Here is a 17,104-nt window from a genome sequence, read left to right on the forward strand (position 1 = left end):
TGGGGTTGTGCGCCCATCTCACTTAAGAGGCCAGGGGCCAGCGCTGTCCGGAGACACTTCCGGGTCACGTGGCCAGCGTGACATCGCTGCTCTGGCGAGCCAGAGTCGCACACGGAAACGCCGTTTACCTTCCCGCTGGTAAGCGGTCCCTATTTATCTACTTGCACCCGGAGGTGCTTTCGAACTGCTAGGTTGGCAGGCGCTGGGACCGAGCAGCGGGAGCGCACCCCGCCGCAGGGATTCGAACCGCCGACCTTTCGATCGGCAAGTCCTAGGCACTGAGGCTTTAACCCACAGCGCCACCTGCGTCCCTAATCCACGGGTTAGGGGGCACAAATTACTTGCCTTGCCCCGGGTGCTGACAACCCACGCTACGCCACTGCATAAATGTGGTAGATAATACAACAAATAAATACTCTTCCTCTGCTGCTTGGATGGAGGACCTCCTACTGGACGTTGTTGGGACTACGTGGCCAATGGACAGCGATGATGGGAGTCGTAGTCCAACAAAATCTGGATGATGGCGGGTTCCCCACTCCTTGCTAATGTCTGCATGAGGCACACCTGCAGGAACCAATGGAGGGAGGAACAGTAACCCTGTCATAAAATGCTGATAATCTGATGAAATTCCCCCCTTTTCCATAGCTATGAAGAGTACAGACATTGTATTCTTTGTTGTCCCTGGTCACTCTGCCTGCACTGGGCACTGATTTACAGATTGTCAGCGACATTTTAGCCATTGTAGGAGTATGAAAAGCTGCAAATAAACTGACAAATTCCCTCTTCTAGTTACATAATGATTACATGTACAGGAGGCCTGCTTTCCTTTGCAGCTGGCCACTCTAGAATCTCCAGGTATAAAACCGTCCCTTACCTGTAAATATATCATCCGTTAAATAAATGCTCTGATGTTGTAGGCAAGTTGCTTACCCAACATGGTCACCAATTTCCTTGTGGCGCCCTCTAATTCTATGCCCCAAATTTTATTTCCATGCCAGGAAAAGCTTCACCTTCTACATTTCTCCATGTGAGGCTGTGATTAAAAAGTACAGAAGCATGGCCTAGGACTGGCATGTCTAAAGTCTGTTTCTGGGGTGTAATCCGGCCAGCCGGTCAGTTTAATCCGGCCTCAACAACTTTGGGGTAATTTTTTTAAAAAAAGCTCAACAACTTTGCGCTAAAATTGTATGGCAGTTTATTTTCTGGGGTAGTAAAATCCCCCCCACCCAAAAGCTCAACAACTTCAATCCTAAAAAAAGCTCAGTACAGTGGTACCTCAGGTTACATACGCTTCAGGTTACATACGCTTCAGGTTACAGACTCCGCTAACCCATAAATAGTGATTCAGGTTAAGAACTTTGCTTCAGGATGAAAACAGAAATCGTGCTCCGGCGGCACTGCAGCAGCGGGAGGCCCCATTAGCTAAAGTGGTGCTTCAGGTTAAGAACAGTTTCAGGTTAATTACGGACCTCTGGAACGAATTATGTACTTAACCTGAGGTACCACTGTAACTTTGGTTGGCCCTCATACATGTTCACTTCATCAAATCTGCTCCTCTTTGAAAAAAGTTTGGACACCCCTGGCCTAGGATAAGTAATTAACAGGTAACACTGACTGTGATCTCCTACAATACTGTACGTTCCTGCGTTCAAAATAAACATCTGTCCCTAATGATAATTTCTAGCATCAACGGGCTATGTGTAAATTGATCTGCATCCCCATTTAAGGAGAGGTTCCCTTTTGTCTTTCCAATGCAAGCGGTAGCTAAAGCCAATAATGGATTAGGCTTCCAGTACAGTCGACCACATTGTGATGAGTCTTTTCCCATCCCCATTTCACAGACAAAAACAAAAGCCCAGAGGCAGGTGACTTATGCAGGCCTGTGGAGCAAATCCTCCGTACAAATACAAAGGATGTAATTCCACCCTATGCCCTTTTAGTTAAAGTAGAATATGGATGCCCTCTCTAAGGGCAGAAGTTAGTAATAATATGCCGTGCACAGATCAGGTTTGTTACCTTCTCAGCACATGACATGCAGGAAAATGTCCAATATTTCCAGGAAGCAATGCTACTTTTATAAATCAATGGGCGCAACCTATACGAAAATATAGTGGTACCTTGGTTCTCAAACTTAATCCGTTCCGGAAGTCCTTTCCAAAACCAAAATTCGAGTAGCAAGGCGTTCGTCAACCAAGGTATAACTGTATAGGCACTGAAATTATGTCAAAGGACGTAGTCCTGTTTCTTTCCCACTGAGAGTCAAATGTGTTTTTGTAGGAACAAAGGAAGAGCAGCCCACCTTCTAGCTATAATTCAGCAACCTAATTTAAAAAGTTAGGTCAGGGGGAAAAACCCGCTTAACCAAAAATAGCCTGTTTCTGCCTTGTTTACATTTTGTCTGTCTGGAGTGTTTTCATTTCAGTAACTAGCTAGGCAGGTTCTAAAGTTGCATTGTATTCTGGAAATAGGATCTTTTCTGATGGTATCTAGGATTAGCACAATTGCTGAAATGGTTGGGGAAACAGGTGCCCTAAAACGAAGCCCCAACTTAAAAACAGGGTTGCCAACCTTTTCTCTACTGAGCTGCTGGGCCTTTTAACAGCTTTCCAGCAATTCATCTGTTTTTATCCTCTATGGGATTAAATGCAATCTTTACATTCCTTTATATTCAGCTTTTTTTGGAATGTGAAACAAATGGAGGCGAGAATCCGGTTTTCCAAATATTGTGCCCTAATCGTCCTTATTCCACTGCCCCATAAATTTACGTTATTTCTGATTTAATGTTAGTAATAACCCATGTGCCCTCAAAATACTCCTCCTTAATCTGGGTTTCAAAATAATTTGTTGTTTGAGTCCTGTTCACTTGCAGAATTCCGTTTGTCACAATGTCTCCTTTACAATACGTTTTCCTTTAAAATATTTTAAAGAGATGTATTCCTTTGCCTCCAGTCATTGTGTTGTTATCTGCCCTGAGCCTGGTTCTGGCCAGGGAGGGCGGGAAATAAATAAAATTTATTATTATTATTATTATTATTATTATTATTATTATTATTATTATATCGTATGCCCTTACAGTTGACAAATTCTTCCCTTTTTCAAAGTTCCACCCGTTACTAACTTTCGCTTACGCCAGCCACTGATCTATATTCCTAGATACTGGATAAATTCAATGGGAAAATCATTCCTGGTTACAAAAATAAATAAACGGCATTATATATATATATATATATATATATATATATATATATATATATATATCATATATATAGCACAGAAGCCCTGCCAGTGGGGAAAAGGTGGCAGCCAAATTTAACAGTTAAAATATTTAAGTGTTAGATTTTAACTAGTGAAATTTTGTTGTGTGCTCAACACACGTTTAAAGCACATTCCTGCCTGGATTAGGTAAAGGTAAAAAGGACCCCTGGACGGTTAGGTCCAGACAAAGGCAACTATAGGGTTGCGGCGCTCATCTCACTTTCAGGCCGAGGGAGCTGGCGTTTGTCCACAGATATCTTTGTGGGTCATGTGGCCAGCATGACTAAACCGCTTCTGGTGCAACGGGACACCGTGACGGAAAAAAGAGCGCATGGAAATGCCATTTACCTTCCCACCACAGTGGTACCTATTTATCTACTTGCACTGGTGTGCTTTCGAACTGCTAGGTTGGCAGGAGCTGGGACAGAGCAACGCAAACTCACTGCGTCGCGGGGATTTGAACTGTCGATCTTCTGATTGGCAAGCTCAAGAGGCTCAATGGTTTAGATCAGAGCGCCACCCACGTCCCGCATCAGGACAGCCTGCTCATCAATGTTTGCTCCAGGTTTTGGGCAGCCCTTGGTCAAGACACTCTCCATAGCCCTTTACCCTTGGGTGAGTCTGCCTCCTCCTCACTGCCCTTGTCGCTTGCTACTGGCTCAGCATCACTCCCACTGGCTTACTTGCCAGGCAGGAAGTGGCACCTACTGAACTTCCTTCGCATTGCCACTGTTGTCTGGGATAGAGAGCTAAGGGGCAGGTGAACAAGAGGAGGAGCAGGTCCAGGGTGGTGCGATCCCTGGGAGATGCCCAGCCATGCTGACCTTTGATGCTGGTCCTGCTGCCCATTTTTTTCAAGTGGAAGGTGTCCTCAAGTTTTTTCCGAAGGAAAAATCCTGAATGGCTTCAGTGCCTCTTTGTAGTGCAAGATGGACTTTTGCAATCACTATGAAGGCATTTTGAACACCTCCAGGTTAAATAATTGCTGGTTTATATGATGTGGATCAGGCAAATGAACCGGCAAATGCTTATTCCTCCCACAAACATGTCCATTTTTCTTCCAGTGTTTCTGCCCGCTAGCTAGCAAACCAAAAGTAACTGAGGCTGCAGTCCTACCTCCTCCACTTACCAGGAAGTAAGCCTCATCGTAAAACTCAATGGGGATGACTGACTGAGGATCCAAGCACTGGATTGCACTGTGAGTCATTCATTGATGTCATAATCCGAGGTTCGTGGCAACTCTCGCTTTGCTTCTATAATTATAAACCGGGACATCCATTAAAGATTTAATCAATAAGACCGAATTAATATTTCAAAAGGCATTTTCTGCTTTTGACACCAGGAAGCTTGCGTTCTGAAGCCGTATCTACAAGTTTATATCATACAGAATTGTAGAGGTGGAAGGGACCTTGAGGAGAATGTAGTCCAAAATCCTGCAATGCAGGAATATGCAACTGTCTCATACAAGGATCGAATCTGAATTTCAGACTTCTCTAAGGACCAAACGATGTGCAGCCTTAGCGATCTGTGACAGATTTTGTGGCTTTGCAAAAAAAGCAACCTGCTATAGCAGAGGACAAGTTGGAGGACTGGGGGGTGGGGTGCAGCTCTTTAACCCTTTCCCTGCTGAAATAGCTCCCCTGAAGCTGCTGCTTAATTTAGCCCCACCCCCACAATAGCTTTTTGGGGAGAACAGTATTTCTTGGAAGCTGAGCCAGAGAGAACTAAACACCGGCACCAAACTACAACTCCATGGATCATTTGGAAGAAGCAACGGCTGGGCTAATCATAGCAGCTTAAGGGGGGATTTTGATGTGGAAAGGGTTAAACACCCTCTTTCTACACCACAGATTTCCACATCAAGTGGCCATTTTCAGAAGAAAGAAAATATACCCAAAGAAGGTTGTTGTTCATATAACGGTTAAGTCCAGGCAAAGGCGACTATGGGGTTGCAGCGCTCATCTTGCTTTCATGCTAAGGGAGCTGGCGTTTGTTCACAGACAGCTTTCCAAGTCATGTGGCCAGCATGATTAAACCACTTCTGGTGCAACGGGACACCGTGACGGAAACAGAGCACACGAAAACGCCGTTTACCTTCCCACCGGAGCAGTACCTATTTATCTACTTGCATTGGTGTGCTTTTGAACTGCTAGGTTGGCAGGAGCTGGGACAGAGCAATGGGTGCTAACCCTGTTGAGGGGATTCAAACTGCTGACCTTCTGATCAGCAAGCCCAAGAGGCTCAGAGGTTTAGACCACAGTGCCACCTGCTAATTTAATGCCAATGGCATGAATAATGAACAGGACTGATTTGAGCTAAATGAAGTAGAGAGCAGTCTCCTACGCAGTTCTGCCAACACACACTAGCTCTGACCCCGGCCACCTTCCCACAGCCTTCCTCCTGAGCCTCTCTTGCATGGAAATACGGAGTAAGCTCTATGAGCTGGTAAGAGCAACTAAAGAGAAATGGCAAAGAGGGTCTGCAGTGAGAAAAGCCAGGAGTAGAATTCTTCCTGTTTACACACACAATACATTTAAAGCACATTCAAACCACACCCTCCCGCCCCCAAATAATGGGAACTGTATTTTAAGAGTGGTGTCGAATTCTTTAGCTCTGTATAGCTCTGTAAATTGCAGTTCCCATGATTTATTGGAGAAAGCAATGTGCTTTAAATGTATGACGTCTACGCAGCTAAGTCACCTTTCTGTATGATAAAAATATGTTTACTGAAGTGTAGGTGGGTTCCCATTAGGCAAGACACGGTGATAACAGCAAGAACCTTTATTGAACTACATAACTGGGAAACAGGGGCAAAGCAACTGCTTATATACATTCCTGAAAGCATGGGCCACTCCCATTCCCAACATGACTGGCTGTCTAAACTTCCAAGCTGCAAATCACAACTCAGAGTTCAAGGACCAATGGCAGAGGCCCAAATCCTAAAATGTTCTGTGACTGGACATCATGTATCAAATTGGAACACAAGAGCTCAGAATCCTTAGTCCAGACTCAAGCTCAGGCAAACACAAACCACTGAATACATGACATTTACAATGGGCAAAACAATATCCTTTATGTGGCGTTTAATTGTCTGAGTTTGGTACAACCCAGTTCTTTATTAAAAAAACAACAACAACTGGCCTTCATATTTCATTAACATTTGAAGCATTTGAAGATTTACAGAATGCCATCACCTTGACTACTACAATTTCCCCCCCAGCCATCCTTGTTGCAGAGCCATCTCCTCACATTTACAAAGGACAGATATATTTCAGGTTCCGGTGGAGGAATTAACAATTGTATTGTCCGTCTCACGGGATATATGGGCTTCTATGTGAGCACCACCCTTGGTAGCTGATGCTGTGTGAGTACAACCTACAGTTGTGTAGCACAGCTTTCATTTGACGGTACCACCCAGTATTACAAAGCCACTTCCTATCCAGGAAAACAAAGCTTATTTTCTGCTTCTCACAGCACCACCCACCATCCTAGGCAAGGAACCAGCAACCACCCTTCCTTGGCAACCCAAGCCACTCCCAACGTTTATTTTGTAAGGGTGGATGTCTCTGCCTTGCTACACAAATAGAGCAAACTCTGCCTTTCCTCAGAGACAAATTCCAGAAGAGCTAGTCTGTAGCAGCAAAGAGAGCGAGTCTAGTCATATCTTTAAGGACCTACTGGTACCCCTCTGTATATTGTATTATGACGTTTTGCAACTTCTTCCACCAATGGACTGAGAAGATGGTGTCTGAGTGCCCATGGGCTGAGATTTACAATGGGAGAAAAAACAAGTTATGAGGTGTTTTATCTTCCGGTGTGCATGTGTACAGTACACATGCCTTCTCCGGAGACATGGGTGGCGCTGTGGTCTAAACCCCTGAGTCTCTTGGGCTTGCCAATCATAAGGTCGGCGGTTTGAATCCGTGTGACAGAGTGAGCTCCCGTGGCTCTGCCCCAGCTCCTGCCAACCTAGCAGTTCGAAAGCACACCAGTGCAAGTAGATAAACAGATAAACATTGGATTAAGCAATTGTTCATCTCACACGTTCCAGTGCATTGTCCTGTCACTTTCCTTATTGCAAAAGTCTGGGGTGAATTGGGTGGGGGTTGTTGTTGTTGTTGTGCAAGAGCTTCAAATCAGTTTTAATTGCGCAACTTGAATTTGCCAGTGTGCGGCTGAATCCCATCCAAAAACAGCAATAGCCTTGAAGCACTGTAAAAAGGAAACTAAAAAAAACCAAAACCAACAACATTATTTTTGTAGCATCGCTTTGAAAAAAATGTTATCCACAGAAGGACTTGTGAGAAGCAGCGTGATTAATCGAATAAGAAGGTTTTACACATTTCTGTCTTAAAATGCAGATGGGTCTATCATTTTCTCAATTCGAATCAAAGCTGGTTTCGGGGGAAATGCAGAAAAATGTAGCATTTCCTCCTAAGAAACAACAGGATAGATACGGATTGTGGTCAACATTGTGCACATGCTTCTTCCCAAACCAGTAGTGGGAATATGCTAGTAAATGGGAGTGTGTTTATTGAAGTAAGAACAAATGAGATTGAAAAAACACTTTTTATTAGTATTGAACGAGGAGCAGGGGAAAATGCAGGGAGAGGAGCAACTCTATGGTTATTTATAACAAATTGAAAAAAAATGTTTAAAAGCACCTTTCCAAAAAAAAACAAAACAAAAAAAAAAACAGAGTCCTTTTTGTTGGGGATAATTCAGATGGAAATTCCCAGGTGTCAAAAAAGGTTATTTATGTATGCCACTACGGCGGCCCGTGATTTGTTAGCCCAAAAATGGAAAACGAGTGAGGTTCCGACCAAAGAAGAATGGGAACTTAAACTGATGGAATAGGTTAAAGGTAAAGGACCCCTGGACGGTTAAGTCCAGTCAAAGGCGACTATGGGGTGCAGTGCTCATCTCGCTTTCAGGCTGAGAGAGCCGGCGTTTGTCCGCAGACAGCTTTCTGGGTCATGTGGCCAGCAGGACTAAACCGCTTCTGGCGCAATGGGACACCATGACAGAAACCAGAGCGCACAGAAACGCCATTCACTTTCCCGCCAGAGCGGTACCTATTTTTCTACTTGCACTGGTGTGCTTTCTTTCTTTTTCTTTTTTAAAAATGGAATGCTTCACGAATTTGCGTGTCATACTTGCGCAGGGGCCATGCTAATCTTCTCTGTATCGTTCCAATTTTAGTATATGTGCTGCCGAAGCGAGCACTGCACTGGTGTGCTTTCAAACTGCTAGGTTGACAGGAGCTGGGACAGAGCAATGGGAGCTCACCCCATTGAGGGGATTTGAACCGTCCATCTTCTGATCGGCAAGCCCATGAGGCTCAGTGGTTTAGACCACAGCAGCCTGTGGATCTAATTTATAGAATAAGAGAACAAGAAGAACATATATTTAAAGAAGACTGGAAAATGTTTATTGAATATATGGGGGGGGGGAATTGTGTACACTCGAAAACGTTGGCAACATTAAGATAGATTCAACAGTGTAAATAAGTTTTGATGGAAGTAATAAAGGAACACTGAATGGTTTAGTTGTAAAATATGCAGGGATTTATGCCATGCAAAATGAACCATGGAAAGGGAAGAAGGGAAGTCATTGATATTTTAAGGTTGTTTAAATGAATTTTCTAAATTGTGAAACAGAAAATTTAATAAAAAACATTTTTAAAAAACAAACGCAAAAACCCTATGGTTATGAGCATCAGTTCCCCTAAAATGGCTCAAAAGTGGAGGAAATAATAATAATAATAATAATAATAATAATAATAATAATAATAACGGGAATAAAATTGGGGACCCAAACATTCCTCCATGCCACCTGCTTTCATAATTCCAGGCACAGGGAAATGGGAAGGCTGTAGTCTGGATGAGAGCCAGTAATCTGAAGCTGTATCCAATCAAGACTGATATATTCTGGGTGGGTGGTTCGTCTGTCTAAGCACGTGGTGTTCATTCTATCCTACATAGGACTACATAGAATAGATCTGCAGCTTGGGAGCAGGTGTGACTTGATTCATTTTTTTGTTACCAGAAGCCTTGAATGCAAACATTCAGTAAACAGAACCCGGAAGCTATGTGCCTGGATTTTTTTCTCACTTAATGATACCACTCGGACACCTTGTGCTTCTAATTATCAGCCAACTGTCATTACCTCTCCAACGTGATCACACACACCGTGTGCAGCTTGGAAGCTTCAGGGGAAAGTCTCTCTTGGCTATCTCATCCCGTCAACTTCTAGCCATGTAAGGTGGGAAGGGAAACAATTGCCCTCCCCTTCTTCCCTCGCACTGCCTTCCTGATAAGGATTCCCCCCCCCCCCTCTGCCTGTAATTAAGTCAGAAAAAATCTAGATACGTAGCTGTATGCTGCCTAATCAAATAAATGTTTACTTTGGGCCTTAGCTGCATCCCCACTTGGACAAACGTAGCCTGGGGTTAGCTATCTGGGCTTGGTAACCTCCAAATTAGACTACTGTAGTGCACTGTTGTGGGGCTGCCTTTGAAAACAGTTCAGAAACTTCTTTTACTATGGAACACAACTGTTAGATTAACTGAGGGGCTCTGTGTTTTAAACATGTTACCTCTTTACTAGGCCAACAGCTCCCAGTCCTTTTCTTGGTCCAATGCGAAGTACTAAAAAAGAAGAAACATTTAAATTACCATGTGTTGAGATTCTTGCATTGCAGGGGGTTGGACTAGATGACCCCTGGGAACCCTTCCAACTCTACAATTCTATGATTCTACTCATGGTTTAAGGGTTAAACCACAGAGCCTAGGACTTGCCGATCAGAAGGTCGGCAGTTCGAATCCCTGCGACGGGGTGAGCTCCCGTTGCTCGGTCCCTGCTCCTGCCGACCTAGCAGTTCAAAAGCACATCAAAGTGTGAGTAGATCAATAGGTACCGCTCCGGCGGGAAGGTAAACGGTGTTTCCGTGCGCTGCTCTGGTTCACCAGAAGCGGCTTAGTCATGCTGGCCACATGACCTGGAAGCTGTATGCCGGCTCCCTCAGCCAATAAAGCGAGATGAGTGCCGCAACCCCAGAGTCGGCCACGACTCGACCTAATGGTCAGGAGTCCCTTTACCTTTACTCATGGTTTAGATCAGGTTAGGATACTCAAAGAACCATCTGTTTCCACACATTAAGACCTTCCGTGGGGAGGGGCTAATGTATCTGAGAAATGTTGCCAGTGGAGTTCCTCCTTGGTGGTGGCCTCCCAGTTATGGAATGAATTCCACAGAAAAACTCACTTTATTGTCTTTTTGAGGCCTTGCAGCCTTTGTAATTCCACAAACCTCTACGTTTATATCTTTTTGTAAAAATACAGTTGTAAAACAGTTTTAAAAAACCTGTTTCTGTTTCTCTTTTCCTTTCATTTACATCTCACCATGCTTAGTGCATTATGTACTTTTTGAACTTTCAATAAAGATGTTAATAAAGTACTGTTTTTTTTTTTTTTAAGTTCAGTATTCCACAATACCTTTAGAAAAAAAGCATACTTTTTTACATATCTGAAGGGCTGCAAACACCCATCAGCTCGTGGGTCACTCGCCGAGTCGGACTATGTTGTCAATCATGACAACAAGCAAAGCTTTATAAACCAGTGTGGAGATGTGATACCTTCAAAGAAGGCCTTGTGCATGTTTAAGTTAAATTTCATAAAAATTGGGATATGGAAAACCGTTAAAAGAACATGCAATGAAATTCAACCAAGGGGAAGCGAGGAAGTCACTTAACCAAGTTAATAACTGTAATTTCCAATAAGGCTATGATTTATGTTTGTTTGTCTTGTGTGTTTGTTTGTTTGTTTATAATATTGTGAAAACTAATAAAAAAAATTTGGGGGAAAAAGAAGGCCTTGTGCATGAAATTGGATGGATGAAAAATATTATAAACACCCGGAAAAGGCGAAGAAGAAGAAGGAGCCGCTAGACTCTAGACTAGAGGAAGGTAAGGAAGAGCGGCAGGAGGAGGAAAAGCTGCGCAAGGAAGAGGCGCGGCGCGGCGAAGGCGGAGCGCGGCTGGGCTGCACCTGGCGCGCCTGGGTCCTGCCTTTTCCTCCCCGGCGGGTCCCCCGAGAGACGGGCGGACGAGGCGGTGCTCCGGCAGCCGGCGAAGCCTCCTCCTCCTCCTCCTCCTCCAGCATCAGCGTGCAGCAGCCCGGGGAGGCGGGCCCTGCCGGGCGCCGGTGTTCTGGGGCGCGACCGGGGTCAGCCAGCCAGCCAGCCAGACGCGCCGAGGCGAGCAGGAGATGGTGCGCCACGCTCGCCATCCGCCGCCGCCGCCGTCCAGCAACAGCAGCAGCACTCGAGGCGCCGACGCCAGGGCTGCCAGGGCCGCCGCCGCCGCCCCAACCCCCAGCTGCAGTCGCCTAGCGAGCCTAGCGCCCCCCTCGCGGAGCCGAGGTGAGTTTCTGCCTCCGCGCGCCCCTCCCCGCCTCTCCGCCTCCTCTTCCCCGGCGAAGGCGAAGGCGAGCGCGGAGAGGCGCGCGCTGCCCTCGCGCCTTGCGGAGAAGGAACAAAAGGCTGAGGGAAGGGCTGGCGGGTGGAGCTGCTCCCCTGCTGCTGCTGCTGCTGCTATTATTATTATTATTATTATTATTATTATTATTATTATTATTATTATTATTTTATTAGAACGGCAGAGGCGTGGCGTCGAGGAACCCGAATCAATCTCTCTCTCTCTCTCTCCCCCCGTGCGAAAGAGAAATATTAATCTGGGGAGGCCATACCTTCCCATAAGGGACCCCTGGCAAACTCTAGGGTGGGCTCCTTCTGTGGGTTTGGAACATTGGTGCCATCCCACGCCGAAGATTGTGGATGCCTGCAACTTTGCCCATTGACTTTTTTGGGGTGTGGGGGTGCCAAGTCCCCACAAATATATTATTGTGGCTGGTGGAGCACCCACAGCCCCTTGGAGTTGGCTCCTGTGGTTTATTATTATTATTATTATTATTATTATTGGAATGGCAGAGGCTTGGAGTGGAGGAACCCGAATGTGTATGTGTCTCTCTCAGTGTGAAAGAGAAATAGTAATCTGGGGAGGCCATACCTTCCAATAAGGGACCCCTGGCAAACTCTAGGACGGGCTCCTTTTTGTTTTGTTTTGTTTTGTTATTTTGACAAAGTAATAATAATAAATAAATAAGAATAAAAATGTGCACCCCACCCCTGAGAGACCATTCCATTGGAGCTATCCAACCTCCCAAAATTTCAACACCTTTTGATGGTTTGACCCCTTTCCCTTTTAACAGTACAAAATTCTACAAACACCTTCCATATCTCCTCAAAATTGTTACTCCTGCATAGTCCGGGTGGGCTCCTTCTGTGGATTTGGAACATAGGTGCCACCCCATGCTGAAGATTGTGGATGCCTGCAACTTTTCCCATTTACTTTTTTTTGGGGGGGTCCAGTCCCCCCAAATATATTATTGTGGTGAAGCACCCACAGCCCCCTGGAGTTGGTTGCTGTGGTTTGAAAGGAAGATGGGTGCATAGGAGCCAGCCCCTAAGGCCTGAGAGGTCTTTGTCCCCCCCCTAAAATATTTGAGGGGACCAGCCTCCCCAAAGTTAATGGACATTCCCGTTCAAATAGGGTACATGCGCCGTGTCATGCGATTGATTCTGTGGGGCATGGCTTACCTGGGCATCCTCAATATTTTATTAAAGTTGTCACCCCTGGGTGGGTGGTGTGTCTGTGATGGGTGTTTGTGACATTATTTAAGTTCCTTAGAAAATAATTTGACATGCGTTGAAAGCCTCACTATATGTCCTGGGAACGCAGCACAGGGCAGAGTGGTTGAATTCACATGCACAGACATACACAGGAGTTAATAAGCTCCTGTCAGTGGATCAAGCCTGCCCACTGTCTCCTCAAAAGGAAAACTCATCCGAGTGCTGTGGAAGCTGCCTCCAGGTCAAGTGTGTACAGTCCTGGCGTTACGCTCTACGTACAATTTGTGTTCTCATTTTGTCTTTTTCCGTTGTGAACCGCCCTGTGATCTTTGGATGAAGGGCGGTATGCAGATACAATAAATAATAATAATAATAATGCAAGCTCTATGTGCCTGAATTCTGGCTTGCTGCTCCTGCTGCTGTTATCCTTGGCCCTCTGCTTCTGTGTTAAGTGCTTAAATTTTAAGTGCATAGGGAGAATTGAAAAAACAAAACATTAAATGAGTACCAAAATTAAATTATTTAACAAGACGATGGTCAGATGGGCATCATTTCCCACTGCTCCACCAGGTCCTCTGGATGTTTGAGGGACAGCAGGGCTGTTAATAAACCCGACTCCTGTTTGTTTTTGTGATGTGCCAGGGAGCCGGCGTTTTCCTGCCGGGGGACTTCCGCAAATGTAATTGCCGGTAGAAAGAGAAAACGTTGCAAAAGCAACTGGGCGGTTGTTAACATGGGAAGAGAGGGCTAGTTAAAGAGAGGCAGCCAATCGTGCGCTTGCATTTGCTAAAGGGAAACAACATCTCTCTGTGTGTCATCCTTGCTGTTACCAGTGTCATTTGCAAAAGTGGTGTTGTTGCTTGTGAAAGCAGCTAAAATATCGGAGGGCTTTTGTGCACAAAGGTAAAACACTTTCATGGGACTTTGCCTGCATTCTCACTATCGCACTCACCCACCCTGGTTTTATTTTAGCTGCATAATAGCCACTGTAGCGGTTTTTATTGCCGTAACGTTCAAATAGGTCGGCCCTAATGAGTTTTATTTTTAACAAGCTGAATGGCTTCCCCCCTGCCCCTCAGCAGGGCATCAGAAGTCAATAGGTTAGAGTCATTTGTGTTTTGAAAACAAGCACATGAGGCTGAAGGGAGGTTGTATCTCTTTTAATTAACATAATATTTTTTAAAAATGATTAGGAAGACTGACCAAACTGGCCGTGTTAGTTCACATTTGTGAGTGTTGTGGTTCCAACTTCATTGAATTGGCATTTCAGTCCGGATGTTTGCTGAATGGTGTTTTTTCTTGAAGGAGAGACACGAGAATCTCTTTGTCATTACCTGTTGTATTGCAATTACTGAATGCGTTTGGGATAGGGGACCAAGCAAGCACTGGGAATAGACAACACTAGGAAATTGGAATCCTAGCTATACCTAGAGAGTCACAGATCCCCCACCTGTAGCCTAAAGTTTTGAAGAGGAACGATGGACAGTTTTTCCGCCAAATATTATTCCCGAAGTAGCTACCACCCATCCTACATTGCTGAAGGCTAAGGCCACATCTGCACCCAGTGTTCGAAACTCACATTGTTCTGGGTGCATTTTGAAACAGGGTATTTCATTAGTGCGAGCAGTTTCTGAGCTCTGGGCGCAGTGCTGCGCCTAAGATTTCAGATTAAAACTTCAGAGTGGAAGGAAAAGAGGACCCTTTTCTGCCTCCCCACTTCTAGCTACTCTCTGCTGACTGGAGAAGAGACCCTCTTAAGAATATTAGGGGAGGGCAGGGGAAGGGCTAGACCATTTGAAAAATGAACATAATATTTTAGCTGCAGTTCATTTTCAGCTTTGTATTTTTGTTATTTAAAAAAAAACGCGCCTAGGCATTCTGCTGTTGCACCTGTAAGCTAGGTTTAAGGTGCCATTTAGCTCCTAGCTTTCGTATCTCAGTTTCTAACACTGTCTGGACCATTCAGTTAAAGTGCTCTGATGCAGTCCTGGCTTTCCCCCAAAAGAATTCTGGGAGATGTAGTTTTTTAGGAGTGCTGTGACTTGTTAGGAGAGTGCTGTTCCCTTCACAGCACTGCAATTTTCAGAGTGGTTTAACAATCAGCCCCTCTTCACAGGGAATTCAGGGAATTGTAGCTTGGTGAGGGAAACAGGGTGTTTCCTAACAGCCCAGGATGTGGTGGTGGGACAACGATATGTGATAAGAGGGAGAAGAATGGGAGGAGATGTTGGAAGCTGAAGAGGTAACAGGCCTTAGTGAGTTTGGAGAGTCTGTGGCAGAGAAAAGTCCAGAATCGGAGGCAGAAGCTGAAGAGGGAGGAGAGAGGCCAAGAAGCAGAGATGAGTCAGGCTGGTGAAGAGTCGTGGTGTCTCCCTTCCCTCTGATCTCCCAGAACCAGAAAAGGCATGAAAAGGGTGGAGGACAGGTTGGCTTTTAGCAGGCACAGTCTCTGATTGCTTGCAAAAAAGCCCTAGAGAGGAGGAAATTTAGACGGCTTTAGGCGGGGGGGGGGGGGGCGGGGACTTTCAGTCTCAGCAACTGCTTCATGGGGAAAAATTCCTTCCAGTAGCACCTTAAAGACCAACTAAGTTTGGTCTTTAAGGTGCTACTGGAAGGAATTTTTTTATTTTGTTTTGACTATGGCAGACCAACACGGCTACCTATCTGTAACTGCTTCATGGGGCAAGACCTACTGGGGATGAACTGCTGTGCTCATTAGGCCTGACACTCCACCCAGTCTCTGCAGATCATGTTCTTGCTAATAAACTCCAACTTGATCAGTGTGATTTGCTGCCGGCTGCCTTCTGACACTGGTTCGTCACTGTTGGAAACCGAATGCTGGTTTAAATTGAACCTTTAAATGGTTTAAATGGATGCTTTTATTTCTGATCTACCTCTTTCGCACCCCTTCATAATGTGAGCCTTTTGCTTGGATTATGCTCTAGGTTGTTGTTTAGGGTGGAAAATTTCCCTCAAGCTTTCTCTTCAACCCTTGGCAGTTTTGCATGCATAATCGTTCCATCCAGTCATGCTAGAGGCAGCGCCATTGGCTGTGTTGTAACGTCTAGGTATTTCCTAATGTGCTGGGAAGAGCTTTTCTTATCTTGATTTAGCTCGAAGCATTTCCTTAGGATGAAAACTGGTGGTTAAGAAAATAACCTAGTCCCACCTGCGAGTTCCCAGAAGTTTCTCACTTTAATTTCACACCAATGCTGTAAAATGCCATGCAAAGCCTAGGTGGGCTGCGAAAACAATCTAGCAGCAATATTGTAAAATATATCCAACCCGGTGTGACATATGTCGCATTTGTCACCAGGGATATTTCCTATATTCCAGTTCACGTCTCTGGTTAAAATATTATTTTGTGCCACTTATAAACCCCTAGTTTTTCCCCCCTTTTTGAATAAAACAGAGAACCTTTTTTTAGAGAGAGATGCTTTTCCGAAATCTTGTTAGTAAAGCTGCAACATTTATTCAGGCTACAATCCTATACCCAGTTACCTGAGAGTAGGCATGTTAATTGGTGACTGATACTTAATTTAAATTTTTTTTTTAAAGTCATGACGTGAGTGCTGCTGATCATCTCATTTGTGGTTCATGTAGTTGGAGCTCAAGCTTGCCTAAGGGGCTGTTGACTTCATACCCCTGCCTTCAACCTGACAAGTCACCTGTACCCACTGACCAGAGGCAAATGGGGGGATGAGATGGTGGGCTGTGAGGTAATAATAGATGTCACAGTACTGGCCGATGGGCAAATCACTAAATTTCAGACACTGGTGGCTGAAGAAGTCAAAGCTAAGGTAGGCTTTCATGAATCACTTAACTCGTGGATTTGTGTGTGTTGCTAGAGAGACCCACATGATTGCGCTAATGAATAACAGTGCTTTTATAACGCAGACCGTTCGTAATGGCAGTTCAGATGGGAAATTAATTTTCTGGAAGGCTAAAAGCCGAACGGCCCATAAACCTGTCTTTTAAACTCTTTTTTATTTGTTAGGAATTAAGCCCAGAGTGGAGGTCGGGTTCTTTAAGAATGATAATTTGTGCTGATGTGATCGTGCTGACTTTCAGCAAGGCTACACTACCATTGTAAGCAGCGAGGGTATAATTATTTCCATTGAGCGAGGCTTCAGTCTGAAGCACGTATATTAGGAAGAAAA

At 44.9% G+C, this 17,104-nt stretch overlaps 1 protein-coding gene and 1 long non-coding RNA gene across 5 annotated transcripts in view; one reads left to right on the top strand and one right to left on the bottom strand.

Moving 5' to 3' along the window:
* Positions 1 to 5,945: 5,945 nt before the first annotated feature.
* LOC307220531 lies at positions 5,946 to 11,435 on the bottom strand. Its single transcript, XR_013840903.1, has 3 exons — positions 11,303 to 11,435; positions 9,853 to 9,904; positions 5,946 to 7,018 (listed from the first exon to the last, which is right to left on the bottom strand). It is a non-coding gene; the product is annotated as an uncharacterized lncRNA (long non-coding RNA).
* Positions 11,436 to 11,552: 117 nt separating this feature from the next.
* Positions 11,553 to 17,104, top strand: part of MFSD6 (major facilitator superfamily domain containing 6) — a 46,573-nt gene continuing 41,021 nt past the window's right edge. For 3 of the 4 annotated variants that reach the window (XM_079977897.1, XM_079977899.1, XM_079977900.1), the window contains exon 1: positions 11,553 to 11,675. The gene's annotated coding sequence lies outside the window, so the exon portion shown is untranslated. Of the gene's footprint in view, positions 11,676 to 16,630; positions 16,745 to 17,104 lie in introns of those variants that run through there. The other variant, XM_079977898.1, reaches the window with a different exon arrangement.

Source organism: Podarcis cretensis, assembly GCF_951804945.1.
Source record: "Podarcis cretensis genome assembly, chromosome: 1".
Taxonomy (NCBI): domain Eukaryota; kingdom Metazoa; phylum Chordata; class Lepidosauria; order Squamata; family Lacertidae; genus Podarcis; species Podarcis cretensis.